The 23,828-nt window shown below is 54.9% G+C and overlaps 69 non-coding genes across 69 annotated transcripts; all 69 read right to left on the bottom strand.

Moving 5' to 3' along the window:
• Window positions 1–226: 226 nt before the first annotated feature.
• Trnal-cag (transfer RNA leucine (anticodon CAG)) lies at window positions 227–308 on the bottom strand. Its single transcript has one exon. It is a non-coding gene; the product is annotated as a tRNA-Leu (tRNA).
• A 78-nt stretch (window positions 309–386) lies between these two features.
• Trnal-aag (transfer RNA leucine (anticodon AAG)) lies at window positions 387–468 on the bottom strand. Its single transcript has one exon. It is a non-coding gene; the product is annotated as a tRNA-Leu (tRNA).
• Window positions 469–745: 277 nt separating this feature from the next.
• Window positions 746–817, bottom strand: Trnah-gug (transfer RNA histidin (anticodon GUG)). Its single transcript has one exon. It is a non-coding gene; the product is annotated as a tRNA-His (tRNA).
• Window positions 818–1,204: 387 nt separating this feature from the next.
• Window positions 1,205–1,276, bottom strand: Trnae-cuc (transfer RNA glutamic acid (anticodon CUC)). Its single transcript has one exon. It is a non-coding gene; the product is annotated as a tRNA-Glu (tRNA).
• A 259-nt stretch (window positions 1,277–1,535) lies between these two features.
• Window positions 1,536–1,617, bottom strand: Trnal-cag (transfer RNA leucine (anticodon CAG)). Its single transcript has one exon. It is a non-coding gene; the product is annotated as a tRNA-Leu (tRNA).
• A 277-nt stretch (window positions 1,618–1,894) lies between these two features.
• Trnah-gug (transfer RNA histidin (anticodon GUG)) lies at window positions 1,895–1,966 on the bottom strand. The gene has a single exon. It is a non-coding gene; the product is annotated as a tRNA-His (tRNA).
• A 387-nt stretch (window positions 1,967–2,353) lies between these two features.
• Window positions 2,354–2,421, bottom strand: Trnae-cuc (transfer RNA glutamic acid (anticodon CUC)). Its single transcript has one exon. It is a non-coding gene; the product is annotated as a tRNA-Glu (tRNA).
• A 262-nt stretch (window positions 2,422–2,683) lies between these two features.
• Trnal-cag (transfer RNA leucine (anticodon CAG)) lies at window positions 2,684–2,765 on the bottom strand. Its single transcript has one exon. It is a non-coding gene; the product is annotated as a tRNA-Leu (tRNA).
• Window positions 2,766–2,843: 78 nt separating this feature from the next.
• Window positions 2,844–2,925, bottom strand: Trnal-aag (transfer RNA leucine (anticodon AAG)). Its single transcript has one exon. It is a non-coding gene; the product is annotated as a tRNA-Leu (tRNA).
• Window positions 2,926–3,202: 277 nt separating this feature from the next.
• Trnah-gug (transfer RNA histidin (anticodon GUG)) lies at window positions 3,203–3,274 on the bottom strand. Its single transcript has one exon. It is a non-coding gene; the product is annotated as a tRNA-His (tRNA).
• Window positions 3,275–3,661: 387 nt separating this feature from the next.
• On the bottom strand, window positions 3,662–3,733 carry Trnae-cuc (transfer RNA glutamic acid (anticodon CUC)). Its single transcript has one exon. It is a non-coding gene; the product is annotated as a tRNA-Glu (tRNA).
• A 259-nt stretch (window positions 3,734–3,992) lies between these two features.
• Trnal-cag (transfer RNA leucine (anticodon CAG)) lies at window positions 3,993–4,074 on the bottom strand. Its single transcript has one exon. It is a non-coding gene; the product is annotated as a tRNA-Leu (tRNA).
• A 78-nt stretch (window positions 4,075–4,152) lies between these two features.
• On the bottom strand, window positions 4,153–4,234 carry Trnal-aag (transfer RNA leucine (anticodon AAG)). The gene has a single exon. It is a non-coding gene; the product is annotated as a tRNA-Leu (tRNA).
• A 277-nt stretch (window positions 4,235–4,511) lies between these two features.
• On the bottom strand, window positions 4,512–4,583 carry Trnah-gug (transfer RNA histidin (anticodon GUG)). Its single transcript has one exon. It is a non-coding gene; the product is annotated as a tRNA-His (tRNA).
• Window positions 4,584–4,970: 387 nt separating this feature from the next.
• Window positions 4,971–5,042, bottom strand: Trnae-cuc (transfer RNA glutamic acid (anticodon CUC)). Its single transcript has one exon. It is a non-coding gene; the product is annotated as a tRNA-Glu (tRNA).
• A 259-nt stretch (window positions 5,043–5,301) lies between these two features.
• Window positions 5,302–5,383, bottom strand: Trnal-cag (transfer RNA leucine (anticodon CAG)). The gene has a single exon. It is a non-coding gene; the product is annotated as a tRNA-Leu (tRNA).
• Window positions 5,384–5,660: 277 nt separating this feature from the next.
• Trnah-gug (transfer RNA histidin (anticodon GUG)) lies at window positions 5,661–5,732 on the bottom strand. The gene has a single exon. It is a non-coding gene; the product is annotated as a tRNA-His (tRNA).
• Window positions 5,733–6,119: 387 nt separating this feature from the next.
• Window positions 6,120–6,191, bottom strand: Trnae-cuc (transfer RNA glutamic acid (anticodon CUC)). Its single transcript has one exon. It is a non-coding gene; the product is annotated as a tRNA-Glu (tRNA).
• A 259-nt stretch (window positions 6,192–6,450) lies between these two features.
• Trnal-cag (transfer RNA leucine (anticodon CAG)) lies at window positions 6,451–6,532 on the bottom strand. Its single transcript has one exon. It is a non-coding gene; the product is annotated as a tRNA-Leu (tRNA).
• A 78-nt stretch (window positions 6,533–6,610) lies between these two features.
• On the bottom strand, window positions 6,611–6,692 carry Trnal-aag (transfer RNA leucine (anticodon AAG)). The gene has a single exon. It is a non-coding gene; the product is annotated as a tRNA-Leu (tRNA).
• Window positions 6,693–6,969: 277 nt separating this feature from the next.
• Trnah-gug (transfer RNA histidin (anticodon GUG)) lies at window positions 6,970–7,041 on the bottom strand. Its single transcript has one exon. It is a non-coding gene; the product is annotated as a tRNA-His (tRNA).
• A 387-nt stretch (window positions 7,042–7,428) lies between these two features.
• Trnae-cuc (transfer RNA glutamic acid (anticodon CUC)) lies at window positions 7,429–7,500 on the bottom strand. Its single transcript has one exon. It is a non-coding gene; the product is annotated as a tRNA-Glu (tRNA).
• Window positions 7,501–7,759: 259 nt separating this feature from the next.
• Window positions 7,760–7,841, bottom strand: Trnal-cag (transfer RNA leucine (anticodon CAG)). The gene has a single exon. It is a non-coding gene; the product is annotated as a tRNA-Leu (tRNA).
• A 277-nt stretch (window positions 7,842–8,118) lies between these two features.
• On the bottom strand, window positions 8,119–8,190 carry Trnah-gug (transfer RNA histidin (anticodon GUG)). Its single transcript has one exon. It is a non-coding gene; the product is annotated as a tRNA-His (tRNA).
• A 387-nt stretch (window positions 8,191–8,577) lies between these two features.
• Trnae-cuc (transfer RNA glutamic acid (anticodon CUC)) lies at window positions 8,578–8,649 on the bottom strand. Its single transcript has one exon. It is a non-coding gene; the product is annotated as a tRNA-Glu (tRNA).
• A 259-nt stretch (window positions 8,650–8,908) lies between these two features.
• Trnal-cag (transfer RNA leucine (anticodon CAG)) lies at window positions 8,909–8,990 on the bottom strand. The gene has a single exon. It is a non-coding gene; the product is annotated as a tRNA-Leu (tRNA).
• A 277-nt stretch (window positions 8,991–9,267) lies between these two features.
• On the bottom strand, window positions 9,268–9,339 carry Trnah-gug (transfer RNA histidin (anticodon GUG)). Its single transcript has one exon. It is a non-coding gene; the product is annotated as a tRNA-His (tRNA).
• Window positions 9,340–9,726: 387 nt separating this feature from the next.
• On the bottom strand, window positions 9,727–9,798 carry Trnae-cuc (transfer RNA glutamic acid (anticodon CUC)). Its single transcript has one exon. It is a non-coding gene; the product is annotated as a tRNA-Glu (tRNA).
• Window positions 9,799–10,057: 259 nt separating this feature from the next.
• Trnal-cag (transfer RNA leucine (anticodon CAG)) lies at window positions 10,058–10,139 on the bottom strand. Its single transcript has one exon. It is a non-coding gene; the product is annotated as a tRNA-Leu (tRNA).
• Window positions 10,140–10,217: 78 nt separating this feature from the next.
• On the bottom strand, window positions 10,218–10,299 carry Trnal-aag (transfer RNA leucine (anticodon AAG)). The gene has a single exon. It is a non-coding gene; the product is annotated as a tRNA-Leu (tRNA).
• Window positions 10,300–10,576: 277 nt separating this feature from the next.
• Window positions 10,577–10,648, bottom strand: Trnah-gug (transfer RNA histidin (anticodon GUG)). The gene has a single exon. It is a non-coding gene; the product is annotated as a tRNA-His (tRNA).
• Window positions 10,649–11,035: 387 nt separating this feature from the next.
• On the bottom strand, window positions 11,036–11,107 carry Trnae-cuc (transfer RNA glutamic acid (anticodon CUC)). The gene has a single exon. It is a non-coding gene; the product is annotated as a tRNA-Glu (tRNA).
• A 259-nt stretch (window positions 11,108–11,366) lies between these two features.
• Window positions 11,367–11,448, bottom strand: Trnal-cag (transfer RNA leucine (anticodon CAG)). The gene has a single exon. It is a non-coding gene; the product is annotated as a tRNA-Leu (tRNA).
• Window positions 11,449–11,725: 277 nt separating this feature from the next.
• On the bottom strand, window positions 11,726–11,797 carry Trnah-gug (transfer RNA histidin (anticodon GUG)). The gene has a single exon. It is a non-coding gene; the product is annotated as a tRNA-His (tRNA).
• Window positions 11,798–12,184: 387 nt separating this feature from the next.
• Trnae-cuc (transfer RNA glutamic acid (anticodon CUC)) lies at window positions 12,185–12,256 on the bottom strand. The gene has a single exon. It is a non-coding gene; the product is annotated as a tRNA-Glu (tRNA).
• Window positions 12,257–12,515: 259 nt separating this feature from the next.
• Trnal-cag (transfer RNA leucine (anticodon CAG)) lies at window positions 12,516–12,597 on the bottom strand. The gene has a single exon. It is a non-coding gene; the product is annotated as a tRNA-Leu (tRNA).
• Window positions 12,598–12,675: 78 nt separating this feature from the next.
• On the bottom strand, window positions 12,676–12,757 carry Trnal-aag (transfer RNA leucine (anticodon AAG)). Its single transcript has one exon. It is a non-coding gene; the product is annotated as a tRNA-Leu (tRNA).
• Window positions 12,758–13,034: 277 nt separating this feature from the next.
• On the bottom strand, window positions 13,035–13,106 carry Trnah-gug (transfer RNA histidin (anticodon GUG)). The gene has a single exon. It is a non-coding gene; the product is annotated as a tRNA-His (tRNA).
• A 387-nt stretch (window positions 13,107–13,493) lies between these two features.
• Window positions 13,494–13,565, bottom strand: Trnae-cuc (transfer RNA glutamic acid (anticodon CUC)). Its single transcript has one exon. It is a non-coding gene; the product is annotated as a tRNA-Glu (tRNA).
• A 259-nt stretch (window positions 13,566–13,824) lies between these two features.
• Trnal-cag (transfer RNA leucine (anticodon CAG)) lies at window positions 13,825–13,906 on the bottom strand. The gene has a single exon. It is a non-coding gene; the product is annotated as a tRNA-Leu (tRNA).
• A 277-nt stretch (window positions 13,907–14,183) lies between these two features.
• Window positions 14,184–14,255, bottom strand: Trnah-gug (transfer RNA histidin (anticodon GUG)). The gene has a single exon. It is a non-coding gene; the product is annotated as a tRNA-His (tRNA).
• Window positions 14,256–14,642: 387 nt separating this feature from the next.
• Trnae-cuc (transfer RNA glutamic acid (anticodon CUC)) lies at window positions 14,643–14,714 on the bottom strand. Its single transcript has one exon. It is a non-coding gene; the product is annotated as a tRNA-Glu (tRNA).
• Window positions 14,715–14,973: 259 nt separating this feature from the next.
• Window positions 14,974–15,055, bottom strand: Trnal-cag (transfer RNA leucine (anticodon CAG)). Its single transcript has one exon. It is a non-coding gene; the product is annotated as a tRNA-Leu (tRNA).
• Window positions 15,056–15,133: 78 nt separating this feature from the next.
• Window positions 15,134–15,215, bottom strand: Trnal-aag (transfer RNA leucine (anticodon AAG)). Its single transcript has one exon. It is a non-coding gene; the product is annotated as a tRNA-Leu (tRNA).
• A 277-nt stretch (window positions 15,216–15,492) lies between these two features.
• Window positions 15,493–15,564, bottom strand: Trnah-gug (transfer RNA histidin (anticodon GUG)). The gene has a single exon. It is a non-coding gene; the product is annotated as a tRNA-His (tRNA).
• Window positions 15,565–15,951: 387 nt separating this feature from the next.
• Trnae-cuc (transfer RNA glutamic acid (anticodon CUC)) lies at window positions 15,952–16,023 on the bottom strand. Its single transcript has one exon. It is a non-coding gene; the product is annotated as a tRNA-Glu (tRNA).
• A 259-nt stretch (window positions 16,024–16,282) lies between these two features.
• Window positions 16,283–16,364, bottom strand: Trnal-cag (transfer RNA leucine (anticodon CAG)). The gene has a single exon. It is a non-coding gene; the product is annotated as a tRNA-Leu (tRNA).
• Window positions 16,365–16,641: 277 nt separating this feature from the next.
• On the bottom strand, window positions 16,642–16,713 carry Trnah-gug (transfer RNA histidin (anticodon GUG)). Its single transcript has one exon. It is a non-coding gene; the product is annotated as a tRNA-His (tRNA).
• A 387-nt stretch (window positions 16,714–17,100) lies between these two features.
• Trnae-cuc (transfer RNA glutamic acid (anticodon CUC)) lies at window positions 17,101–17,172 on the bottom strand. Its single transcript has one exon. It is a non-coding gene; the product is annotated as a tRNA-Glu (tRNA).
• A 259-nt stretch (window positions 17,173–17,431) lies between these two features.
• On the bottom strand, window positions 17,432–17,513 carry Trnal-cag (transfer RNA leucine (anticodon CAG)). The gene has a single exon. It is a non-coding gene; the product is annotated as a tRNA-Leu (tRNA).
• Window positions 17,514–17,591: 78 nt separating this feature from the next.
• Window positions 17,592–17,673, bottom strand: Trnal-aag (transfer RNA leucine (anticodon AAG)). Its single transcript has one exon. It is a non-coding gene; the product is annotated as a tRNA-Leu (tRNA).
• Window positions 17,674–17,950: 277 nt separating this feature from the next.
• On the bottom strand, window positions 17,951–18,022 carry Trnah-gug (transfer RNA histidin (anticodon GUG)). The gene has a single exon. It is a non-coding gene; the product is annotated as a tRNA-His (tRNA).
• Window positions 18,023–18,409: 387 nt separating this feature from the next.
• Trnae-cuc (transfer RNA glutamic acid (anticodon CUC)) lies at window positions 18,410–18,481 on the bottom strand. Its single transcript has one exon. It is a non-coding gene; the product is annotated as a tRNA-Glu (tRNA).
• A 259-nt stretch (window positions 18,482–18,740) lies between these two features.
• Window positions 18,741–18,822, bottom strand: Trnal-cag (transfer RNA leucine (anticodon CAG)). The gene has a single exon. It is a non-coding gene; the product is annotated as a tRNA-Leu (tRNA).
• A 78-nt stretch (window positions 18,823–18,900) lies between these two features.
• Trnal-aag (transfer RNA leucine (anticodon AAG)) lies at window positions 18,901–18,982 on the bottom strand. The gene has a single exon. It is a non-coding gene; the product is annotated as a tRNA-Leu (tRNA).
• Window positions 18,983–19,259: 277 nt separating this feature from the next.
• Window positions 19,260–19,331, bottom strand: Trnah-gug (transfer RNA histidin (anticodon GUG)). Its single transcript has one exon. It is a non-coding gene; the product is annotated as a tRNA-His (tRNA).
• Window positions 19,332–19,718: 387 nt separating this feature from the next.
• On the bottom strand, window positions 19,719–19,790 carry Trnae-cuc (transfer RNA glutamic acid (anticodon CUC)). The gene has a single exon. It is a non-coding gene; the product is annotated as a tRNA-Glu (tRNA).
• A 259-nt stretch (window positions 19,791–20,049) lies between these two features.
• Window positions 20,050–20,131, bottom strand: Trnal-cag (transfer RNA leucine (anticodon CAG)). The gene has a single exon. It is a non-coding gene; the product is annotated as a tRNA-Leu (tRNA).
• Window positions 20,132–20,209: 78 nt separating this feature from the next.
• On the bottom strand, window positions 20,210–20,291 carry Trnal-aag (transfer RNA leucine (anticodon AAG)). Its single transcript has one exon. It is a non-coding gene; the product is annotated as a tRNA-Leu (tRNA).
• Window positions 20,292–20,568: 277 nt separating this feature from the next.
• On the bottom strand, window positions 20,569–20,640 carry Trnah-gug (transfer RNA histidin (anticodon GUG)). Its single transcript has one exon. It is a non-coding gene; the product is annotated as a tRNA-His (tRNA).
• Window positions 20,641–21,027: 387 nt separating this feature from the next.
• Trnae-cuc (transfer RNA glutamic acid (anticodon CUC)) lies at window positions 21,028–21,099 on the bottom strand. Its single transcript has one exon. It is a non-coding gene; the product is annotated as a tRNA-Glu (tRNA).
• A 259-nt stretch (window positions 21,100–21,358) lies between these two features.
• Window positions 21,359–21,440, bottom strand: Trnal-cag (transfer RNA leucine (anticodon CAG)). The gene has a single exon. It is a non-coding gene; the product is annotated as a tRNA-Leu (tRNA).
• Window positions 21,441–21,518: 78 nt separating this feature from the next.
• Window positions 21,519–21,600, bottom strand: Trnal-aag (transfer RNA leucine (anticodon AAG)). The gene has a single exon. It is a non-coding gene; the product is annotated as a tRNA-Leu (tRNA).
• A 277-nt stretch (window positions 21,601–21,877) lies between these two features.
• Trnah-gug (transfer RNA histidin (anticodon GUG)) lies at window positions 21,878–21,949 on the bottom strand. Its single transcript has one exon. It is a non-coding gene; the product is annotated as a tRNA-His (tRNA).
• A 387-nt stretch (window positions 21,950–22,336) lies between these two features.
• Window positions 22,337–22,408, bottom strand: Trnae-cuc (transfer RNA glutamic acid (anticodon CUC)). Its single transcript has one exon. It is a non-coding gene; the product is annotated as a tRNA-Glu (tRNA).
• A 259-nt stretch (window positions 22,409–22,667) lies between these two features.
• Trnal-cag (transfer RNA leucine (anticodon CAG)) lies at window positions 22,668–22,749 on the bottom strand. Its single transcript has one exon. It is a non-coding gene; the product is annotated as a tRNA-Leu (tRNA).
• A 78-nt stretch (window positions 22,750–22,827) lies between these two features.
• On the bottom strand, window positions 22,828–22,909 carry Trnal-aag (transfer RNA leucine (anticodon AAG)). Its single transcript has one exon. It is a non-coding gene; the product is annotated as a tRNA-Leu (tRNA).
• A 277-nt stretch (window positions 22,910–23,186) lies between these two features.
• Window positions 23,187–23,258, bottom strand: Trnah-gug (transfer RNA histidin (anticodon GUG)). The gene has a single exon. It is a non-coding gene; the product is annotated as a tRNA-His (tRNA).
• Window positions 23,259–23,645: 387 nt separating this feature from the next.
• On the bottom strand, window positions 23,646–23,717 carry Trnae-cuc (transfer RNA glutamic acid (anticodon CUC)). Its single transcript has one exon. It is a non-coding gene; the product is annotated as a tRNA-Glu (tRNA).
• Between the last annotated feature and the right edge of the window lie 111 nt (window positions 23,718–23,828).

The raw sequence follows: 23,828 nt of genomic DNA on the forward strand, positions 1-23,828 counted from the left end.
ACACTAGATCGCGTGTTAAAATCTACGCTTCCACTTTGTAGAACGGCATGCTCGGGACACATTTCATGAACACGAACGCAAGGCATCATTACTCCAAACTGCTCCTCTGAATGCTGTCGTTGCACCACGCACTGTGCTACGACAATTTAAGAAAGAGGCGCTCACGGCTTGCTGCGCTGTTTCCTTCGCGGGTAACCAGTGCTGCTGCTTTCGAGACAGAAAACGTTGGCAGCGGTGGGATTCGAACCCACGCCTCCGAAGAGACTGGTGCCTGAAACCAGCGCCTTAGACCGCTCGGCCACGCTACCTACGCGGCACGGCGGTCACAGGAGCTGCGTTGTAGCGCAAGAGAAAACACCGCAATGGCACAAAAAACGAGAAAAAATTGGCAGCGGTGGGATTCGAACCCACGCCTCCGAAGAGACTGGTGCCTTAAACCAGCGCCTTAGACCGCTCGGCCACGCTACCTGCGACAGTGTTGTTCGCTTTTGTAGAAACAGTGCACGACGCAGCTTCCTGTTCTGCTGCGACTGGCTGCCCATCCATTGCACCTCAAACGACTGCCCTATTCGAACAGAGATTGACTACACAGGCAGCTGCCCGCTCTTTCGTGCGGCGGCATTGCGTGTTGATAACTGGCACCTGCAGCCCGCGGAACATGAGCGAAAAATCAAGAGGGCACAGTGTTTTCAAACAGTGGGTCACTATCGTCATTGCAGCGACAGCGAGGCAAAACTTTAAAAAGTGCCGTGACCAGGATTCGAACCTGGGTTATTGCGGCCACAACGCAATGTCCTAACCACTAGACGATCACGGCCACGGAGGCACCGCCGAAAGCAGTTCTCGCGTGTGCAAGTGGCGATGCACCGCAAAGCTCAGCCACTGTGTCTCGCCACTGTGTCTCGCCACAGCTGTGTCAGACGCGTTCTTCATTACATGTATACTGGCAAACGAACGTGCCCGCGCTATTAGGACACTAAGCACAGGGGTTAGCTGCATTCACCACCCGTGGCAATGTCTTGCAGTCCTCCAAGTCTGTTGACCACAGGTATGTGCCTCGATAGGAGGTGGGCAGACGTCGCATCTCTCTCGCCGTCACTTGTGGCCGCCAGTCATACTTTACGTGGTTTTCTGCAAGCGTCAGCGTAGCGTCAGTCGAGCTAAGTCGGGCCAAGTCGCATGAGAGGAGCAACAAAATAGGCATTTCCGGTGCCGGGAATCGAACCCGGGCCTCCTGGGTGAGAGCCAGGTATCCTAGCCACTAGACCACACCGGATTAAGACACGAGTGCTCCTCCGGCGAACACGCTATTGAAAGACGTCTGTAAAAATCTACGCTTCCACTTTGTAGAACGGCATGCTCGGGACACATTTCATGAACACGAACGCAAGGCATCATTACTCCAAACTGCTCCTCTGAATGCTGTCGTTGCACCACGCACTGTGCTACGACAATTTAAGAAAGAGGCGCTCACGGCTTGCTGCGCTGTTTCCTTCGCGGGTAACCAGTGCTGCTGCTTTCGAGACAGAAAACGTTGGCAGCGGTGGGATTCGAACCCACGCCTCCGAAGAGACTGGTGCCTGAAACCAGCGCCTTAGACCGCTCGGCCACGCTATCTACGACAGTGTTGTTCGCTTTTGTAGAAACAGTGCACGACGCAGCTTCCTGTTCTGCTGCGACTGGCTGCCCATCCATTGCACCTCAAACGACTGCCCTATTCAAACAGAGATTGACTACACAGGCAGCTGCCCGCTCTTTCGTGCGGCGGCATTGCGTGTTGATAACTGGCACCTGCAGCCCGCGGAACATGAGCGAAAAATCAAGAGGGCACAGTGTTTTCAAACAGTGGGTCACTATCGTCATTGCAGCGACAGCGAGGCAAAACTTTAAAAAGTGCCGTGACCAGGATTCGAACCTGGGTTATTGCGGCCACAACGCAATGTCCTAACCACTAGACGATCACGGCCACGGAGGCACCGCCGAAAGCAGTTCTCGCGTGTGCAAGTGGCGATGCACAGCAAAGCTCAGCCACTGTGTCTCGCCACTGTGTCTCGCCACAGCTGTGTCAGACGCGTTCTTCATTACATGTATACTGGCAAACGAACGTGCCCGCGCTATTAGGACACTAAGCACAGGGGTTAGCTGCATTCACCACCCGTGGCAATGTCTTGCAGTCCTCCAAGTCTGTTGACCACAGGTATGTGCCTCGATAGGAGGTGGGCAGACGTCGCATCTCTCTCGCCGTCACTTGTGGCCGCCAGTCATACTTTACGTGGTTTTCTGCAAGCGTCAGCGTAGCGTCAGTCGAGCTAAGTCGGGCCAAGTCGCATGAGAGGAGCAACACTAGATCGCGTGTTGTGCCGGGAATCGAACCCGGGCCTCCTGGGTGAGAGCCAGGTATCCTAGCCACTAGACCACACCGGATTAAGACACGAGTGCTCCTCCGGCGAACACGCTATTGAAAGACGTCTGTAAAAATCTACGCTTCCACTTTGTAGAACGGCATGCTCGGGACACATTTCATGAACACGAACGCAAGGCATCATTACTCCAAACTGCTCCTCTGAATGCTGTCGTTGCACCACGCACTGTGCTACGACAATTTAAGAAAGAGGCGCTCACGGCTTGCTGCGCTGTTTCCTTCGCGGGTAACCAGTGCTGCTGCTTTCGAGACAGAAAACGTTGGCAGCGGTGGGATTCGAACCCACGCCTCCGAAGAGACTGGTGCCTGAAACCAGCGCCTTAGACCGCTCGGCCACGCTACCTACGCGGCACGGCGGTCACAGGAGCTGCGTTGTAGCGCAAGAGAAAACACCGCAATGGCACAAAAAACGAGAAAAAATTGGCAGCGGTGGGATTCGAACCCACGCCTCCGAAGAGACTGGTGCCTTAAACCAGCGCCTTAGACCGCTCGGCCACGCTACCTGCGACAGTGTTGTTCGCTTTTGTAGAAACAGTGCACGACGCAGCTTCCTGTTCTGCTGCGACTGGCTGCCCATCCATTGCACCTCAAACGACTGCCCTATTCGAACAGAGATTGACTACACAGGCAGCTGCCCGCTCTTTCGTGCGGCGGCATTGCGTGTTGATAACTGGCACCTGCAGCCCGCGGAACATGAGCGAAAAATCAAGAGGGCACAGTGTTTTCAAACAGTGGGTCACTATCGTCATTGCAGCGACAGCGAGGCAAAACTTTAAAAAGTGCCGTGACCAGGATTCGAACCTGGGTTATTGCGGCCACAACGCAATGTCCTAACCACTAGACGATCACGGCCACGGAGGCACCGCCGAAAGCAGTTCTCGCGTGTGCAAGTGGCGATGCACCGCAAAGCTCAGCCACTGTGTCTCGCCACTGTGTCTCGCCACAGCTGTGTCAGACGCGTTCTTCATTACATGTATACTGGCAAACGAACGTGCCCGCGCTATTAGGACACTAAGCACAGGGGTTAGCTGCATTCACCACCCGTGGCAATGTCTTGCAGTCCTCCAAGTCTGTTGACCACAGGTATGTGCCTCGATAGGAGGTGGGCAGACGTCGCATCTCTCTCGCCGTCACTTGTGGCCGCCAGTCATACTTTACGTGGTTTTCTGCAAGCGTCAGCGTAGCGTCAGTCGAGCTAAGTCGGGCCAAGTCGCATGAGAGGAGCAACAAAATAGGCATTTCCGGTGCCGGGAATCGAACCCGGGCCTCCTGGGTGAGAGCCAGGTATCCTAGCCACTAGACCACACCGGATTAAGACACGAGTGCTCCTCCGGCGAACACGCTATTGAAAGACGTCTGTAAAAATCTACGCTTCCACTTTGTAGAACGGCATGCTCGGGACACATTTCATGAACACGAACGCAAGGCATCATTACTCCAAACTGCTCCTCTGAATGCTGTCGTTGCACCACGCACTGTGCTACGACAATTTAAGAAAGAGGCGCTCACGGCTTGCTGCGCTGTTTCCTTCGCGGGTAACCAGTGCTGCTGCTTTCGAGACAGAAAACGTTGGCAGCGGTGGGATTCGAACCCACGCCTCCGAAGAGACTGGTGCCTGAAACCAGCGCCTTAGACCGCTCGGCCACGCTACCTACGCGGCACGGCGGTCACAGGAGCTGCGTTGTAGCGCAAGAGAAAACACCGCAATGGCACAAAAAACGAGAAAAAATTGGCAGCGGTGGGATTCGAACCCACGCCTCCGAAGAGACTGGTGCCTTAAACCAGCGCCTTAGACCGCTCGGCCACGCTACCTGCGACAGTGTTGTTCGCTTTTGTAGAAACAGTGCACGACGCAGCTTCCTGTTCTGCTGCGACTGGCTGCCCATCCATTGCACCTCAAACGACTGCCCTATTCGAACAGAGATTGACTACACAGGCAGCTGCCCGCTCTTTCGTGCGGCGGCATTGCGTGTTGATAACTGGCACCTGCAGCCCGCGGAACATGAGCGAAAAATCAAGAGGGCACAGTGTTTTCAAACAGTGGGTCACTATCGTCATTGCAGCGACAGCGAGGCAAAACTTTAAAAAGTGCCGTGACCAGGATTCGAACCTGGGTTATTGCGGCCACAACGCAATGTCCTAACCACTAGACGATCACGGCCACGGAGGCACCGCCGAAAGCAGTTCTCGCGTGTGCAAGTGGCGATGCACCGCAAAGCTCAGCCACTGTGTCTCGCCACTGTGTCTCGCCACAGCTGTGTCAGACGCGTTCTTCATTACATGTATACTGGCAAACGAACGTGCCCGCGCTATTAGGACACTAAGCACAGGGGTTAGCTGCATTCACCACCCGTGGCAATGTCTTGCAGTCCTCCAAGTCTGTTGACCACAGGTATGTGCCTCGATAGGAGGTGGGCAGACGTCGCATCTCTCTCGCCGTCACTTGTGGCCGCCAGTCATACTTTACGTGGTTTTCTGCAAGCGTCAGCGTAGCGTCAGTCGAGCTAAGTCGGGCCAAGTCGCATGAGAGGAGCAACAAAATAGGCATTTCCGGTGCCGGGAATCGAACCCGGGCCTCCTGGGTGAGAGCCAGGTATCCTAGCCACTAGACCACACCGGATTAAGACACGAGTGCTCCTCCGGCGAACACGCTATTGAAAGACGTCTGTAAAAATCTACGCTTCCACTTTGTAGAACGGCATGCTCGGGACACATTTCATGAACACGAACGCAAGGCATCATTACTCCAAACTGCTCCTCTGAATGCTGTCGTTGCACCACGCACTGTGCTACGACAATTTAAGAAAGAGGCGCTCACGGCTTGCTGCGCTGTTTCCTTCGCGGGTAACCAGTGCTGCTGCTTTCGAGACAGAAAACGTTGGCAGCGGTGGGATTCGAACCCACGCCTCCGAAGAGACTGGTGCCTGAAACCAGCGCCTTAGACCGCTCGGCCACGCTATCTACGACAGTGTTGTTCGCTTTTGTAGAAACAGTGCACGACGCAGCTTCCTGTTCTGCTGCGACTGGCTGCCCATCCATTGCACCTCAAACGACTGCCCTATTCAAACAGAGATTGACTACACAGGCAGCTGCCCGCTCTTTCGTGCGGCGGCATTGCGTGTTGATAACTGGCACCTGCAGCCCGCGGAACATGAGCGAAAAATCAAGAGGGCACAGTGTTTTCAAACAGTGGGTCACTATCGTCATTGCAGCGACAGCGAGGCAAAACTTTAAAAAGTGCCGTGACCAGGATTCGAACCTGGGTTATTGCGGCCACAACGCAATGTCCTAACCACTAGACGATCACGGCCACGGAGGCACCGCCGAAAGCAGTTCTCGCGTGTGCAAGTGGCGATGCACAGCAAAGCTCAGCCACTGTGTCTCGCCACTGTGTCTCGCCACAGCTGTGTCAGACGCGTTCTTCATTACATGTATACTGGCAAACGAACGTGCCCGCGCTATTAGGACACTAAGCACAGGGGTTAGCTGCATTCACCACCCGTGGCAATGTCTTGCAGTCCTCCAAGTCTGTTGACCACAGGTATGTGCCTCGATAGGAGGTGGGCAGACGTCGCATCTCTCTCGCCGTCACTTGTGGCCGCCAGTCATACTTTACGTGGTTTTCTGCAAGCGTCAGCGTAGCGTCAGTCGAGCTAAGTCGGGCCAAGTCGCATGAGAGGAGCAACAAAATAGGCATTTCCGGTGCCGGGAATCGAACCCGGGCCTCCTGGGTGAGAGCCAGGTATCCTAGCCACTAGACCACACCGGATTAAGACACGAGTGCTCCTCCGGCGAACACGCTATTGAAAGACGTCTGTAAAAATCTACGCTTCCACTTTGTAGAACGGCATGCTCGGGACACATTTCATGAACACGAACGCAAGGCATCATTACTCCAAACTGCTCCTCTGAATGCTGTCGTTGCACCACGCACTGTGCTACGACAATTTAAGAAAGAGGCGCTCACGGCTTGCTGCGCTGTTTCCTTCGCGGGTAACCAGTGCTGCTGCTTTCGAGACAGAAAACGTTGGCAGCGGTGGGATTCGAACCCACGCCTCCGAAGAGACTGGTGCCTGAAACCAGCGCCTTAGACCGCTCGGCCACGCTACCTACGCGGCACGGCGGTCACAGGAGCTGCGTTGTAGCGCAAGAGAAAACACCGCAATGGCACAAAAAACGAGAAAAAATTGGCAGCGGTGGGATTCGAACCCACGCCTCCGAAGAGACTGGTGCCTTAAACCAGCGCCTTAGACCGCTCGGCCACGCTACCTGCGACAGTGTTGTTCGCTTTTGTAGAAACAGTGCACGACGCAGCTTCCTGTTCTGCTGCGACTGGCTGCCCATCCATTGCACCTCAAACGACTGCCCTATTCGAACAGAGATTGACTACACAGGCAGCTGCCCGCTCTTTCGTGCGGCGGCATTGCGTGTTGATAACTGGCACCTGCAGCCCGCGGAACATGAGCGAAAAATCAAGAGGGCACAGTGTTTTCAAACAGTGGGTCACTATCGTCATTGCAGCGACAGCGAGGCAAAACTTTAAAAAGTGCCGTGACCAGGATTCGAACCTGGGTTATTGCGGCCACAACGCAATGTCCTAACCACTAGACGATCACGGCCACGGAGGCACCGCCGAAAGCAGTTCTCGCGTGTGCAAGTGGCGATGCACAGCAAAGCTCAGCCACTGTGTCTCGCCACTGTGTCTCGCCACAGCTGTGTCAGACGCGTTCTTCATTACATGTATACTGGCAAACGAACGTGCCCGCGCTATTAGGACACTAAGCACAGGGGTTAGCTGCATTCACCACCCGTGGCAATGTCTTGCAGTCCTCCAAGTCTGTTGACCACAGGTATGTGCCTCGATAGGAGGTGGGCAGACGTCGCATCTCTCTCGCCGTCACTTGTGGCCGCCAGTCATACTTTACGTGGTTTTCTGCAAGCGTCAGCGTAGCGTCAGTCGAGCTAAGTCGGGCCAAGTCGCATGAGAGGAGCAACAAAATAGGCATTTCCGGTGCCGGGAATCGAACCCGGGCCTCCTGGGTGAGAGCCAGGTATCCTAGCCACTAGACCACACCGGATTAAGACACGAGTGCTCCTCCGGCGAACACGCTATTGAAAGACGTCTGTAAAAATCTACGCTTCCACTTTGTAGAACGGCATGCTCGGGACACATTTCATGAACACGAACGCAAGGCATCATTACTCCAAACTGCTCCTCTGAATGCTGTCGTTGCACCACGCACTGTGCTACGACAATTTAAGAAAGAGGCGCTCACGGCTTGCTGCGCTGTTTCCTTCGCGGGTAACCAGTGCTGCTGCTTTCGAGACAGAAAACGTTGGCAGCGGTGGGATTCGAACCCACGCCTCCGAAGAGACTGGTGCCTGAAACCAGCGCCTTAGACCGCTCGGCCACGCTATCTACGACAGTGTTGTTCGCTTTTGTAGAAACAGTGCACGACGCAGCTTCCTGTTCTGCTGCGACTGGCTGCCCATCCATTGCACCTCAAACGACTGCCCTATTCAAACAGAGATTGACTACACAGGCAGCTGCCCGCTCTTTCGTGCGGCGGCATTGCGTGTTGATAACTGGCACCTGCAGCCCGCGGAACATGAGCGAAAAATCAAGAGGGCACAGTGTTTTCAAACAGTGGGTCACTATCGTCATTGCAGCGACAGCGAGGCAAAACTTTAAAAAGTGCCGTGACCAGGATTCGAACCTGGGTTATTGCGGCCACAACGCAATGTCCTAACCACTAGACGATCACGGCCACGGAGGCACCGCCGAAAGCAGTTCTCGCGTGTGCAAGTGGCGATGCACAGCAAAGCTCAGCCACTGTGTCTCGCCACTGTGTCTCGCCACAGCTGTGTCAGACGCGTTCTTCATTACATGTATACTGGCAAACGAACGTGCCCGCGCTATTAGGACACTAAGCACAGGGGTTAGCTGCATTCACCACCCGTGGCAATGTCTTGCAGTCCTCCAAGTCTGTTGACCACAGGTATGTGCCTCGATAGGAGGTGGGCAGACGTCGCATCTCTCTCGCCGTCACTTGTGGCCGCCAGTCATACTTTACGTGGTTTTCTGCAAGCGTCAGCGTAGCGTCAGTCGAGCTAAGTCGGGCCAAGTCGCATGAGAGGAGCAACAAAATAGGCATTTCCGGTGCCGGGAATCGAACCCGGGCCTCCTGGGTGAGAGCCAGGTATCCTAGCCACTAGACCACACCGGATTAAGACACGAGTGCTCCTCCGGCGAACACGCTATTGAAAGACGTCTGTAAAAATCTACGCTTCCACTTTGTAGAACGGCATGCTCGGGACACATTTCATGAACACGAACGCAAGGCATCATTACTCCAAACTGCTCCTCTGAATGCTGTCGTTGCACCACGCACTGTGCTACGACAATTTAAGAAAGAGGCGCTCACGGCTTGCTGCGCTGTTTCCTTCGCGGGTAACCAGTGCTGCTGCTTTCGAGACAGAAAACGTTGGCAGCGGTGGGATTCGAACCCACGCCTCCGAAGAGACTGGTGCCTGAAACCAGCGCCTTAGACCGCTCGGCCACGCTATCTACGACAGTGTTGTTCGCTTTTGTAGAAACAGTGCACGACGCAGCTTCCTGTTCTGCTGCGACTGGCTGCCCATCCATTGCACCTCAAACGACTGCCCTATTCAAACAGAGATTGACTACACAGGCAGCTGCCCGCTCTTTCGTGCGGCGGCATTGCGTGTTGATAACTGGCACCTGCAGCCCGCGGAACATGAGCGAAAAATCAAGAGGGCACAGTGTTTTCAAACAGTGGGTCACTATCGTCATTGCAGCGACAGCGAGGCAAAACTTTAAAAAGTGCCGTGACCAGGATTCGAACCTGGGTTATTGCGGCCACAACGCAATGTCCTAACCACTAGACGATCACGGCCACGGAGGCACCGCCGAAAGCAGTTCTCGCGTGTGCAAGTGGCGATGCACAGCAAAGCTCAGCCACTGTGTCTCGCCACTGTGTCTCGCCACAGCTGTGTCAGACGCGTTCTTCATTACATGTATACTGGCAAACGAACGTGCCCGCGCTATTAGGACACTAAGCACAGGGGTTAGCTGCATTCACCACCCGTGGCAATGTCTTGCAGTCCTCCAAGTCTGTTGACCACAGGTATGTGCCTCGATAGGAGGTGGGCAGACGTCGCATCTCTCTCGCCGTCACTTGTGGCCGCCAGTCATACTTTACGTGGTTTTCTGCAAGCGTCAGCGTAGCGTCAGTCGAGCTAAGTCGGGCCAAGTCGCATGAGAGGAGCAACAAAATAGGCATTTCCGGTGCCGGGAATCGAACCCGGGCCTCCTGGGTGAGAGCCAGGTATCCTAGCCACTAGACCACACCGGATTAAGACACGAGTGCTCCTCCGGCGAACACGCTATTGAAAGACGTCTGTAAAAATCTACGCTTCCACTTTGTAGAACGGCATGCTCGGGACACATTTCATGAACACGAACGCAAGGCATCATTACTCCAAACTGCTCCTCTGAATGCTGTCGTTGCACCACGCACTGTGCTACGACAATTTAAGAAAGAGGCGCTCACGGCTTGCTGCGCTGTTTCCTTCGCGGGTAACCAGTGCTGCTGCTTTCGAGACAGAAAACGTTGGCAGCGGTGGGATTCGAACCCACGCCTCCGAAGAGACTGGTGCCTGAAACCAGCGCCTTAGACCGCTCGGCCACGCTACCTACGCGGCACGGCGGTCACAGGAGCTGCGTTGTAGCGCAAGAGAAAACACCGCAATGGCACAAAAAACGAGAAAAAATTGGCAGCGGTGGGATTCGAACCCACGCCTCCGAAGAGACTGGTGCCTTAAACCAGCGCCTTAGACCGCTCGGCCACGCTACCTGCGACAGTGTTGTTCGCTTTTGTAGAAACAGTGCACGACGCAGCTTCCTGTTCTGCTGCGACTGGCTGCCCATCCATTGCACCTCAAACGACTGCCCTATTCGAACAGAGATTGACTACACAGGCAGCTGCCCGCTCTTTCGTGCGGCGGCATTGCGTGTTGATAACTGGCACCTGCAGCCCGCGGAACATGAGCGAAAAATCAAGAGGGCACAGTGTTTTCAAACAGTGGGTCACTATCGTCATTGCAGCGACAGCGAGGCAAAACTTTAAAAAGTGCCGTGACCAGGATTCGAACCTGGGTTATTGCGGCCACAACGCAATGTCCTAACCACTAGACGATCACGGCCACGGAGGCACCGCCGAAAGCAGTTCTCGCGTGTGCAAGTGGCGATGCACAGCAAAGCTCAGCCACTGTGTCTCGCCACTGTGTCTCGCCACAGCTGTGTCAGACGCGTTCTTCATTACATGTATACTGGCAAACGAACGTGCCCGCGCTATTAGGACACTAAGCACAGGGGTTAGCTGCATTCACCACCCGTGGCAATGTCTTGCAGTCCTCCAAGTCTGTTGACCACAGGTATGTGCCTCGATAGGAGGTGGGCAGACGTCGCATCTCTCTCGCCGTCACTTGTGGCCGCCAGTCATACTTTACGTGGTTTTCTGCAAGCGTCAGCGTAGCGTCAGTCGAGCTAAGTCGGGCCAAGTCGCATGAGAGGAGCAACAAAATAGGCATTTCCGGTGCCGGGAATCGAACCCGGGCCTCCTGGGTGAGAGCCAGGTATCCTAGCCACTAGACCACACCGGATTAAGACACGAGTGCTCCTCCGGCGAACACGCTATTGAAAGACGTCTGTAAAAATCTACGCTTCCACTTTGTAGAACGGCATGCTCGGGACACATTTCATGAACACGAACGCAAGGCATCATTACTCCAAACTGCTCCTCTGAATGCTGTCGTTGCACCACGCACTGTGCTACGACAATTTAAGAAAGAGGCGCTCACGGCTTGCTGCGCTGTTTCCTTCGCGGGTAACCAGTGCTGCTGCTTTCGAGACAGAAAACGTTGGCAGCGGTGGGATTCGAACCCACGCCTCCGAAGAGACTGGTGCCTGAAACCAGCGCCTTAGACCGCTCGGCCACGCTATCTACGACAGTGTTGTTCGCTTTTGTAGAAACAGTGCACGACGCAGCTTCCTGTTCTGCTGCGACTGGCTGCCCATCCATTGCACCTCAAACGACTGCCCTATTCAAACAGAGATTGACTACACAGGCAGCTGCCCGCTCTTTCGTGCGGCGGCATTGCGTGTTGATAACTGGCACCTGCAGCCCGCGGAACATGAGCGAAAAATCAAGAGGGCACAGTGTTTTCAAACAGTGGGTCACTATCGTCATTGCAGCGACAGCGAGGCAAAACTTTAAAAAGTGCCGTGACCAGGATTCGAACCTGGGTTATTGCGGCCACAACGCAATGTCCTAACCACTAGACGATCACGGCCACGGAGGCACCGCCGAAAGCAGTTCTCGCGTGTGCAAGTGGCGATGCACAGCAAAGCTCAGCCACTGTGTCTCGCCACTGTGTCTCGCCACAGCTGTGTCAGACGCGTTCTTCATTACATGTATACTGGCAAACGAACGTGCCCGCGCTATTAGGACACTAAGCACAGGGGTTAGCTGCATTCACCACCCGTGGCAATGTCTTGCAGTCCTCCAAGTCTGTTGACCACAGGTATGTGCCTCGATAGGAGGTGGGCAGACGTCGCATCTCTCTCGCCGTCACTTGTGGCCGCCAGTCATACTTTACGTGGTTTTCTGCAAGCGTCAGCGTAGCGTCAGTCGAGCTAAGTCGGGCCAAGTCGCATGAGAGGAGCAACAAAATAGGCATTTCCGGTGCCGGGAATCGAACCCGGGCCTCCTGGGTGAGAGCCAGGTATCCTAGCCACTAGACCACACCGGATTAAGACACGAGTGCTCCTCCGGCGAACACGCTATTGAAAGACGTCTGTAAAAATCTACGCTTCCACTTTGTAGAACGGCATGCTCGGGACACATTTCATGAACACGAACGCAAGGCATCATTACTCCAAACTGCTCCTCTGAATGCTGTCGTTGCACCACGCACTGTGCTACGACAATTTAAGAAAGAGGCGCTCACGGCTTGCTGCGCTGTTTCCTTCGCGGGTAACCAGTGCTGCTGCTTTCGAGACAGAAAACGTTGGCAGCGGTGGGATTCGAACCCACGCCTCCGAAGAGACTGGTGCCTGAAACCAGCGCCTTAGACCGCTCGGCCACGCTACCTACGCGGCACGGCGGTCACAGGAGCTGCGTTGTAGCGCAAGAGAAAACACCGCAATGGCACAAAAAACGAGAAAAAATTGGCAGCGGTGGGATTCGAACCCACGCCTCCGAAGAGACTGGTGCCTTAAACCAGCGCCTTAGACCGCTCGGCCACGCTACCTGCGACAGTGTTGTTCGCTTTTGTAGAAACAGTGCACGACGCAGCTTCCTGTTCTGCTGCGACTGGCTGCCCATCCATTGCACCTCAAACGACTGCCCTATTCGAACAGAGATTGACTACACAGGCAGCTGCCCGCTCTTTCGTGCGGCGGCATTGCGTGTTGATAACTGGCACCTGCAGCCCGCGGAACATGAGCGAAAAATCAAGAGGGCACAGTGTTTTCAAACAGTGGGTCACTATCGTCATTGCAGCGACAGCGAGGCAAAACTTTAAAAAGTGCCGTGACCAGGATTCGAACCTGGGTTATTGCGGCCACAACGCAATGTCCTAACCACTAGACGATCACGGCCACGGAGGCACCGCCGAAAGCAGTTCTCGCGTGTGCAAGTGGCGATGCACAGCAAAGCTCAGCCACTGTGTCTCGCCACTGTGTCTCGCCACAGCTGTGTCAGACGCGTTCTTCATTACATGTATACTGGCAAACGAACGTGCCCGCGCTATTAGGACACTAAGCACAGGGGTTAGCTGCATTCACCACCCGTGGCAATGTCTTGCAGTCCTCCAAGTCTGTTGACCACAGGTATGTGCCTCGATAGGAGGTGGGCAGACGTCGCATCTCTCTCGCCGTCACTTGTGGCCGCCAGTCATACTTTACGTGGTTTTCTGCAAGCGTCAGCGTAGCGTCAGTCGAGCTAAGTCGGGCCAAGTCGCATGAGAGGAGCAACAAAATAGGCATTTCCGGTGCCGGGAATCGAACCCGGGCCTCCTGGGTGAGAGCCAGGTATCCTAGCCACTAGACCACACCGGATTAAGACACGAGTGCTCCTCCGGCGAACACGCTATTGAAAGACGTCTGTAAAAATCTACGCTTCCACTTTGTAGAACGGCATGCTCGGGACACATTTCATGAACACGAACGCAAGGCATCATTACTCCAAACTGCTCCTCTGAATGCTGTCGTTGCACCACGCACTGTGCTACGACAATTTAAGAAAGAGGCGCTCACGGCTTGCTGCGCTGTTTCCTTCGCGGGTAACCAGTGCTGCTGCTTTCGAGACAGAAAACGTTGGCAGCGGTGGGATTCGAACCCACGCCTCCGAAGAGACTGGTGCCTGAAACCAGCGCCTTAGACCGCTCGGCCACGCTACCTACGACAGTGTTGTTCGCTTTTGTAGAAACAGTGCACGACGCAGCTTCCTGTTCTGCTGCGACTGGCTGCCCATCCATTGCACCTCAAACGACTGCCCTATTCAAACAGAGATTGACTACACAGGCAGCTGCCCGCTCTTTCGTGCGGCGGCATTGCGTGTTGATAACTGGCACCTGCAGCCCGCGGAACATGAGCGAAAAATCAAGAGGGCACAGTGTTTTCAAACAGTGGGTCACTATCGTCATTGCAGCGACAGCGAGGCAAAACTTTAAAAAGTGCCGTGACCAGGATTCGAACCTGGGTTATTGCGGCCACAACGCAATGTCCTAACCACTAGACGATCACGGCCACGGAGGCACCGCCGAAAGCAGTTCTCGCGTGTGCAAGTGGCGATGCACAGCAAAGCTCAGCCACTGTGTCTCGCCACTGTGTCTCGCCACAGCTGTGTCAGACGCGTTCTTCATTACATGTATACTGGCAAACGAACGTGCCCGCGCTATTAGGACACTAAGCACAGGGGTTAGCTGCATTCACCACCCGTGGCAATGTCTTGCAGTCCTCCAAGTCTGTTGACCACAGGTATGTGCCTCGATAGGAGGTGGGCAGACGTCGCATCTCTCTCGCCGTCACTTGTGGCCGCCAGTCATACTTTACGTGGTTTTCTGCAAGCGTCAGCGTAGCGTCAGTCGAGCTAAGTCGGGCCAAGTCGCATGAGAGGAGCAACAAAATAGGCATTTCCGGTGCCGGGAATCGAACCCGGGCCTCCTGGGTGAGAGCCAGGTATCCTAGCCACTAGACCACACCGGATTAAGACACGAGTGCTCCTCCGGCGAACACGCTATTGAAAGACGTCTGTAAAAATCTACGCTTCCACTTTGTAGAACGGCATGCTCGGGACACATTTCATGAACACGAACGCAAGGCATCATTACTCCAAACTGCTCCTCTGAATGCTGTCGTTGCACCACGCACTGTGCTACGACAATTTAAGAAAGAGGCGCTCACGGCTTGCTGCGCTGTTTCCTTCGCGGGTAACCAGTGCTGCTGCTTTCGAGACAGAAAACGTTGGCAGCGGTGGGATTCGAACCCACGCCTCCGAAGAGACTGGTGCCTGAAACCAGCGCCTTAGACCGCTCGGCCACGCTACCTACGCGGCACGGCGGTCACAGGAGCTGCGTTGTAGCGCAAGAGAAAACACCGCAATGGCACAAAAAACGAGAAAAAATTGGCAGCGGTGGGATTCGAACCCACGCCTCCGAAGAGACTGGTGCCTTAAACCAGCGCCTTAGACCGCTCGGCCACGCTACCTGCGACAGTGTTGTTCGCTTTTGTAGAAACAGTGCACGACGCAGCTTCCTGTTCTGCTGCGACTGGCTGCCCATCCATTGCACCTCAAACGACTGCCCTATTCGAACAGAGATTGACTACACAGGCAGCTGCCCGCTCTTTCGTGCGGCGGCATTGCGTGTTGATAACTGGCACCTGCAGCCCGCGGAACATGAGCGAAAAATCAAGAGGGCACAGTGTTTTCAAACAGTGGGTCACTATCGTCATTGCAGCGACAGCGAGGCAAAACTTTAAAAAGTGCCGTGACCAGGATTCGAACCTGGGTTATTGCGGCCACAACGCAATGTCCTAACCACTAGACGATCACGGCCACGGAGGCACCGCCGAAAGCAGTTCTCGCGTGTGCAAGTGGCGATGCACCGCAAAGCTCAGCCACTGTGTCTCGCCACTGTGTCTCGCCACAGCTGTGTCAGACGCGTTCTTCATTACATGTATACTGGCAAACGAACGTGCCCGCGCTATTAGGACACTAAGCACAGGGGTTAGCTGCATTCACCACCCGTGGCAATGTCTTGCAGTCCTCCAAGTCTGTTGACCACAGGTATGTGCCTCGATAGGAGGTGGGCAGACGTCGCATCTCTCTCGCCGTCACTTGTGGCCGCCAGTCATACTTTACGTGGTTTTCTGCAAGCGTCAGCGTAGCGTCAGTCGAGCTAAGTCGGGCCAAGTCGCATGAGAGGAGCAACAAAATAGGCATTTCCGGTGCCGGGAATCGAACCCGGGCCTCCTGGGTGAGAGCCAGGTATCCTAGCCACTAGACCACACCGGATTAAGACACGAGTGCTCCTCCGGCGAACACGCTATTGAAAGACGTCTGTAAAAATCTACGCTTCCACTTTGTAGAACGGCATGCTCGGGACACATTTCATGAACACGAACGCAAGGCATCATTACTCCAAACTGCTCCTCTGAATGCTGTCGTTGCACCACGCACTGTGCTACGACAATTTAAGAAAGAGGCGCTCACGGCTTGCTGCGCTGTTTCCTTCGCGGGTAACCAGTGCTGCTGCTTTCGAGACAGAAAACGTTGGCAGCGGTGGGATTCGAACCCACGCCTCCGAAGAGACTGGTGCCTGAAACCAGCGCCTTAGACCGCTCGGCCACGCTATCTACGACAGTGTTGTTCGCTTTTGTAGAAACAGTGCACGACGCAGCTTCCTGTTCTGCTGCGACTGGCTGCCCATCCATTGCACCTCAAACGACTGCCCTATTCAAACAGAGATTGACTACACAGGCAGCTGCCCGCTCTTTCGTGCGGCGGCATTGCGTGTTGATAACTGGCACCTGCAGCCCGCGGAACATGAGCGAAAAATCAAGAGGGCACAGTGTTTTCAAACAGTGGGTCACTATCGTCATTGCAGCGACAGCGAGGCAAAACTTTAAAAAGTGCCGTGACCAGGATTCGAACCTGGGTTATTGCGGCCACAACGCAATGTCCTAACCACTAGACGATCACGGCCACGGAGGCACCGCCGAAAGCAGTTCTCGCGTGTGCAAGTGGCGATGCACAGCAAAGCTCAGCCACTGTGTCTCGCCACTGTGTCTCGCCACAGCTGTGTCAGACGCGTTCTTCATTACATGTATACTGGCAAACGAACGTGCCCGCGCTATTAGGACACTAAGCACAGGGGTTAGCTGCATTCACCACCCGTGGCAATGTCTTGCAGTCCTCCAAGTCTGTTGACCACAGGTATGTGCCTCGATAGGAGGTGGGCAGACGTCGCATCTCTCTCGCCGTCACTTGTGGCCGCCAGTCATACTTTACGTGGTTTTCTGCAAGCGTCAGCGTAGCGTCAGTCGAGCTAAGTCGGGCCAAGTCGCATGAGAGGAGCAACAAAATAGGCATTTCCGGTGCCGGGAATCGAACCCGGGCCTCCTGGGTGAGAGCCAGGTATCCTAGCCACTAGACCACACCGGATTAAGACACGAGTGCTCCTCCGGCGAACACGCTATTGAAAGACGTCTGTAAAAATCTACGCTTCCACTTTGTAGAACGGCATGCTCGGGACACATTTCATGAACACGAACGCAAGGCATCATTACTCCAAACTGCTCCTCTGAATGCTGTCGTTGCACCACGCACTGTGCTACGACAATTTAAGAAAGAGGCGCTCACGGCTTGCTGCGCTGTTTCCTTCGCGGGTAACCAGTGCTGCTGCTTTCGAGACAGAAAACGTTGGCAGCGGTGGGATTCGAACCCACGCCTCCGAAGAGACTGGTGCCTGAAACCAGCGCCTTAGACCGCTCGGCCACGCTACCTACGCGGCACGGCGGTCACAGGAGCTGCGTTGTAGCGCAAGAGAAAACACCGCAATGGCACAAAAAACGAGAAAAAATTGGCAGCGGTGGGATTCGAACCCACGCCTCCGAAGAGACTGGTGCCTTAAACCAGCGCCTTAGACCGCTCGGCCACGCTACCTGCGACAGTGTTGTTCGCTTTTGTAGAAACAGTGCACGACGCAGCTTCCTGTTCTGCTGCGACTGGCTGCCCATCCATTGCACCTCAAACGACTGCCCTATTCGAACAGAGATTGACTACACAGGCAGCTGCCCGCTCTTTCGTGCGGCGGCATTGCGTGTTGATAACTGGCACCTGCAGCCCGCGGAACATGAGCGAAAAATCAAGAGGGCACAGTGTTTTCAAACAGTGGGTCACTATCGTCATTGCAGCGACAGCGAGGCAAAACTTTAAAAAGTGCCGTGACCAGGATTCGAACCTGGGTTATTGCGGCCACAACGCAATGTCCTAACCACTAGACGATCACGGCCACGGAGGCACCGCCGAAAGCAGTTCTCGCGTGTGCAAGTGGCGATGCACCGCAAAGCTCAGCCACTGTGTCTCGCCACTGTGTCTCGCCACAGCTGTGTCAGACGCGTTCTTCATTACATGTATACTGGCAAACGAACGTGCCCGCGCTATTAGGACACTAAGCACAGGGGTTAGCTGCATTCACCACCCGTGGCAATGTCTTGCAGTCCTCCAAGTCTGTTGACCACAGGTATGTGCCTCGATAGGAGGTGGGCAGACGTCGCATCTCTCTCGCCGTCACTTGTGGCCGCCAGTCATACTTTACGTGGTTTTCTGCAAGCGTCAGCGTAGCGTCAGTCGAGCTAAGTCGGGCCAAGTCGCATGAGAGGAGCAACAAAATAGGCATTTCCGGTGCCGGGAATCGAACTCGGGCCTCCTGGGTGAGAGCCAGGTATCCTAGCCACTAGACCACACCGGATTAAGACACGAGTGCTCCTCCGGCGAACACGCTATTGAAAGACGTCTGTAAAAATCTACGCTTCCACTTTGTAGAACGGCATGCTCGGGACACATTTCATGAACACGAACGCAAGGCATCATTACTCCAAACTGCTCCTCTGAATGCTGTCGTTGCACCACGCACTGTGCTACGACAATTTAAGAAAGAGGCGCTCACGGCTTGCTGCGCTGTTTCCTTCGCGGGTAACCAGTGCTGCTGCTTTCGAGACAGAAAACGTTGGCAGCGGTGGGATTCGAACCCACGCCTCCGAAGAGACTGGTGCCTGAAACCAGCGCCTTAGACCGCTCGGCCACGCTACCTACGCGGCACGGCGGTCACAGGAGCTGCGTTGTAGCGCAAGAGAAAACACCGCAATGGCACAAAAAACGAGAAAAAATTGGCAGCGGTGGGATTCGAACCCACGCCTCCGAAGAGACTGGTGCCTTAAACCAGCGCCTTAGACCGCTCGGCCACGCTACCTGCGACAGTGTTGTTCGCTTTTGTAGAAACAGTGCACGACGCAGCTTCCTGTTCTGCTGCGACTGGCTGCCCATCCATTGCACCTCAAACGACTGCCCTATTCGAACAGAGATTGACTACACAGGCAGCTGCCCGCTCTTTCGTGCGGCGGCATTGCGTGTTGATAACTGGCACCTGCAGCCCGCGGAACATGAGCGAAAAATCAAGAGGGCACAGTGTTTTCAAACAGTGGGTCACTATCGTCATTGCAGCGACAGCGAGGCAAAACTTTAAAAAGTGCCGTGACCAGGATTCGAACCTGGGTTATTGCGGCCACAACGCAATGTCCTAACCACTAGACGATCACGGCCACGGAGGCACCGCCGAAAGCAGTTCTCGCGTGTGCAAGTGGCGATGCACCGCAAAGCTCAGCCACTGTGTCTCGCCACTGTGTCTCGCCACAGCTGTGTCAGACGCGTTCTTCATTACATGTATACTGGCAAACGAACGTGCCCGCGCTATTAGGACACTAAGCACAGGGGTTAGCTGCATTCACCACCCGTGGCAATGTCTTGCAGTCCTCCAAGTCTGTTGACCACAGGTATGTGCCTCGATAGGAGGTGGGCAGACGTCGCATCTCTCTCGCCGTCACTTGTGGCCGCCAGTCATACTTTACGTGGTTTTCTGCAAGCGTCAGCGTAGCGTCAGTCGAGCTAAGTCGGGCCAAGTCGCATGAGAGGAGCAACAAAATAGGCATTTCCGGTGCCGGGAATCGAACCCGGGCCTCCTGGGTGAGAGCCAGGTATCCTAGCCACTAGACCACACCGGATTAAGACACGAGTGCTCCTCCGGCGAACACGCTATTGAAAGACGTCTGTAAAAATCTACGCTTCCACTTTGTAGAACGGCATGCTCGGGACACATTTCATGAACACGAACGCAAGGCATCATTACTCCAAACTGCTCCTCTGAATGCTGTCGTTGCACCACGCACTGTGCTACGACAATTTAAGAAAGAGGCGCTCACGGCTTGCTGCGCTGTTTCCTTCGCGGGTAACCAGTGCTGCTGCTTTCGAGACAGAAAACGTTGGCAGCGGTGGGATTCGAACCCACGCCTCCGAAGAGACTGGTGCCTGAAACCAGCGCCTTAGACCGCTCGGCCACGCTACCTACGCGGCACGGCGGTCACAGGAGCTGCGTTGTAGCGCAAGAGAAAACACCGCAATGGCACAAAAAACGAGAAAAAATTGGCAGCGGTGGGATTCGAACCCACGCCTCCGAAGAGACTGGTGCCTTAAACCAGCGCCTTAGACCGCTCGGCCACGCTACCTGCGACAGTGTTGTTCGCTTTTGTAGAAACAGTGCACGACGCAGCTTCCTGTTCTGCTGCGACTGGCTGCCCATCCATTGCACCTCAAACGACTGCCCTATTCGAACAGAGATTGACTACACAGGCAGCTGCCCGCTCTTTCGTGCGGCGGCATTGCGTGTTGATAACTGGCACCTGCAGCCCGCGGAACATGAGCGAAAAATCAAGAGGGCACAGTGTTTTCAAACAGTGGGTCACTATCGTCATTGCAGCGACAGCGAGGCAAAACTTTAAAAAGTGCCGTGACCAGGATTCGAACCTGGGTTATTGCGGCCACAACGCAATGTCCTAACCACTAGACGATCACGGCCACGGAGGCACCGCCGAAAGCAGTTCTCGCGTGTGCAAGTGGCGATGCACCGCAAAGCTCAGCCACTGTGTCTCGCCACTGTGTCTCGCCACAGCTGTGTCAGACGCGTTCTTCATTACATGTATACTGGCAAACGAACGTGCCCGCGCTATTAGGACACTAAGCACAGGGGTTAGCTGCATTCACCACCCGTGGCAATGTCTTGCAGTCCTCCAAGTCTGTTGACCACAGGTATGTGCCTCGATAGGAGGTGGGCAGACGTCGCATCTCTCTCGCCGTCACTTGTGGCCGCCAGTCATACTTTACGTGGTTTTCTGCAAGCGTCAGCGTAGCGTCAGTCGAGCTAAGTCGGGCCAAGTCGCATGAGAGGAGCAACAAAATAGGCATTTCCGGTGCCGGGAATCGAACCCGGGCCTCCTGGGTGAGAGCCAGGTATCCTAGCCACTAGACCACACCGGATTAAGACACGAGTGCTCCTCCGGCGAACACGCTATTGAAAGACGTCTGTAAAAATCTACGCTTCCACTTTGTAGAACGGCATGCTCGGGACACATTTCATGAACACGAACGCAAGGCATCATTACTCCAAACTGCTCCTCTGAATGCTGTCGTTGCACCACGCACTGTGCTACGACAATTTAAGAAAGAGGCGCTCACGGCTTGCTGCGCTGTTTCCTTCGCGGGTAACCAGTGCTGCTGCTTTCGAGACAGAAAACGTTGGCAGCGGTGGGATTCGAACCCACGCCTCCGAAGAGACTGGTGCCTGAAACCAGCGCCTTAGACCGCTCGGCCACGCTACCTACGCGGCACGGCGGTCACAGGAGCTGCGTTGTAGCGCAAGAGAAAACACCGCAATGGCACAAAAAACGAGAAAAAATTGGCAGCGGTGGGATTCGAACCCACGCCTCCGAAGAGACTGGTGCCTTAAACCAGCGCCTTAGACCGCTCGGCCACGCTACCTGCGACAGTGTTGTTCGCTTTTGTAGAAACAGTGCACGACGCAGCTTCCTGTTCTGCTGCGACTGGCTGCCCATCCATTGCACCTCAAACGACTGCCCTATTCGAACAGAGATTGACTACACAGGCAGCTGCCCGCTCTTTCGTGCGGCGGCATTGCGTGTTGATAACTGGCACCTGCAGCCCGCGGAACATGAGCGAAAAATCAAGAGGGCACAGTGTTTTCAAACAGTGGGTCACTATCGTCATTGCAGCGACAGCGAGGCAAAACTTTAAAAAGTGCCGTGACCAGGATTCGAACCTGGGTTATTGCGGCCACAACGCAATGTCCTAACCACTAGACGATCACGGCCACGGAGGCACCGCCGAAAGCAGTTCTCGCGTGTGCAAGTGGCGATGCACCGCAAAGCTCAGCCACTGTGTCTCGCCACTGTGTCTCGCCACAGCTGTGTCAGACGCGTTCTTCATTACATGTATACTGGCAAACGAACGTGCCCGCGCTATTAGGACACTAAGCACAGGGGTTAGCTGCATTCACCACCCGTGGCAATGTCTTGCAGTCCTCCAAGTCTGTTGACCACAGGTATGTGCCTCGATAGGAGGTGGGCAGACGTCGCATCTCTCTCGCCGTCACTTGTGGCCGCCAGTCATACTTTACGTGGTTTTCTGCAAGCGTCAGCGTAGCGTCAGTCGAGCTAAGTCGGGCCAAGTCGCATGAGAGGAGCAACAAAATAGGCATTTCCGGTGCCGGGAATCGAACCCGGGCCTCCTGGGTGAGAGCCAGGTATCCTAGCCACTAGACCACACCGGATTAAGACACGAGTGCTCCTCCGGCGAACACGCTATTGAAAGACGTCTGTAAAAATCTACGCTTCCACTTTGTAGAACGGCATGCTCGGGACACATTTCATGAACACGAACGCAAGGCATCATTACTCCAAACTGCTCCTCTGAATGCTGTCGTTGCACCACGCACTGTGCTACGACAATTTAAGAAAGAGGCGCTCACGGCTTGCTGCGCTGTTTCCTTCGCGGGTAACCAGTGCTGCTGCTTTCGAGACAGAAAACGTTGGCAGCGGTGGGATTCGAACCCACGCCTCCGAAGAGACTGGTGCCTGAAACCAGCGCCTTAGACCGCTCGGCCACGCTACCTACGCGGCACGGCGGTCACAGGAGCTGCGTTGTAGCGCAAGAGAAAACACCGCAATGGCACAAAAAACGAGAAAAAATTGGCAGCGGTGGGATTCGAACCCACGCCTCCGAAGAGACTGGTGCCTTAAACCAGCGCCTTAGACCGCTCGGCCACGCTACCTGCGACAGTGTTGTTCGCTTTTGTAGAAACAGTGCACGACGCAGCTTCCTGTTCTGCTGCGACTGGCTGCCCATCCATTGCACCTCAAACGACTGCCCTATTCGAACAGAGATTGACTACACAGGCAGCTGCCCGCTCTTTCGTGCGGCGGCATTGCGTGTTGATAACTGGCACCTGCAGCCCGCGGAACATGAGCGAAAAATCAAGAGGGCACAGTGTTTTCAAACAGTGGGTCACTATCGTCATTGCAGCGACAGCGAGGCAAAACTTTAAAAAGTGCCGTGACCAGGATTCGAACCTGGGTTATTGCGGCCACAACGCAATGTCCTAACCACTAGACGATCACGGCCACGGAGGCACCGCCGAAAGCAGTTCTCGCGTGTGCAAGTGGCGATGCACAGCAAAGCTCAGCCACTGTGTCTCGCCACTGTGTCTCGCCACAGCTGTGTCAGACGCGTTCTTCATTACATGTATACTGGCAAACGAACGTGCCCGCGCTATTAGGACACTAAGCACAGGGGTTAGCTGCATTCACCACCCGTGGCAATGTCTTGCAGTCCTCCAAGTCTGTTGACCACAGGTATGTGCCTCGATAGGAGGTGGGCAGACGTCGCATCTCTCTCGCCGTCACTTGTGGCCGCCAGTCATACTTTACGTGGTTTTCTGCAAGCGTCAGCGTAGCGTCAGTCGAGCTAAGTCGGGCCAAGTCGCATGAGAGGAGCAACAAAATAGGCATTTCCGGTGCCGGGAATCGAACCCGGGCCTCCTGGGTGAGAGCCAGGTATCCTAGCCACTAGACCACACCGGATTAAGACACGAGTGCTCCTCCGGCGAACACGCTATTGAAAGACGTCTGTAAAAATCTACGCTTCCACTTTGTAGAACGGCATGCTCGGGACACATTTCATGAACACGAACG

Source organism: Schistocerca gregaria, unplaced genomic scaffold (genome assembly GCF_023897955.1).
Source record: "Schistocerca gregaria isolate iqSchGreg1 unplaced genomic scaffold, iqSchGreg1.2 ptg001368l, whole genome shotgun sequence".
Lineage (NCBI taxonomy): Eukaryota > Metazoa > Arthropoda > Insecta > Orthoptera > Acrididae > Schistocerca > Schistocerca gregaria.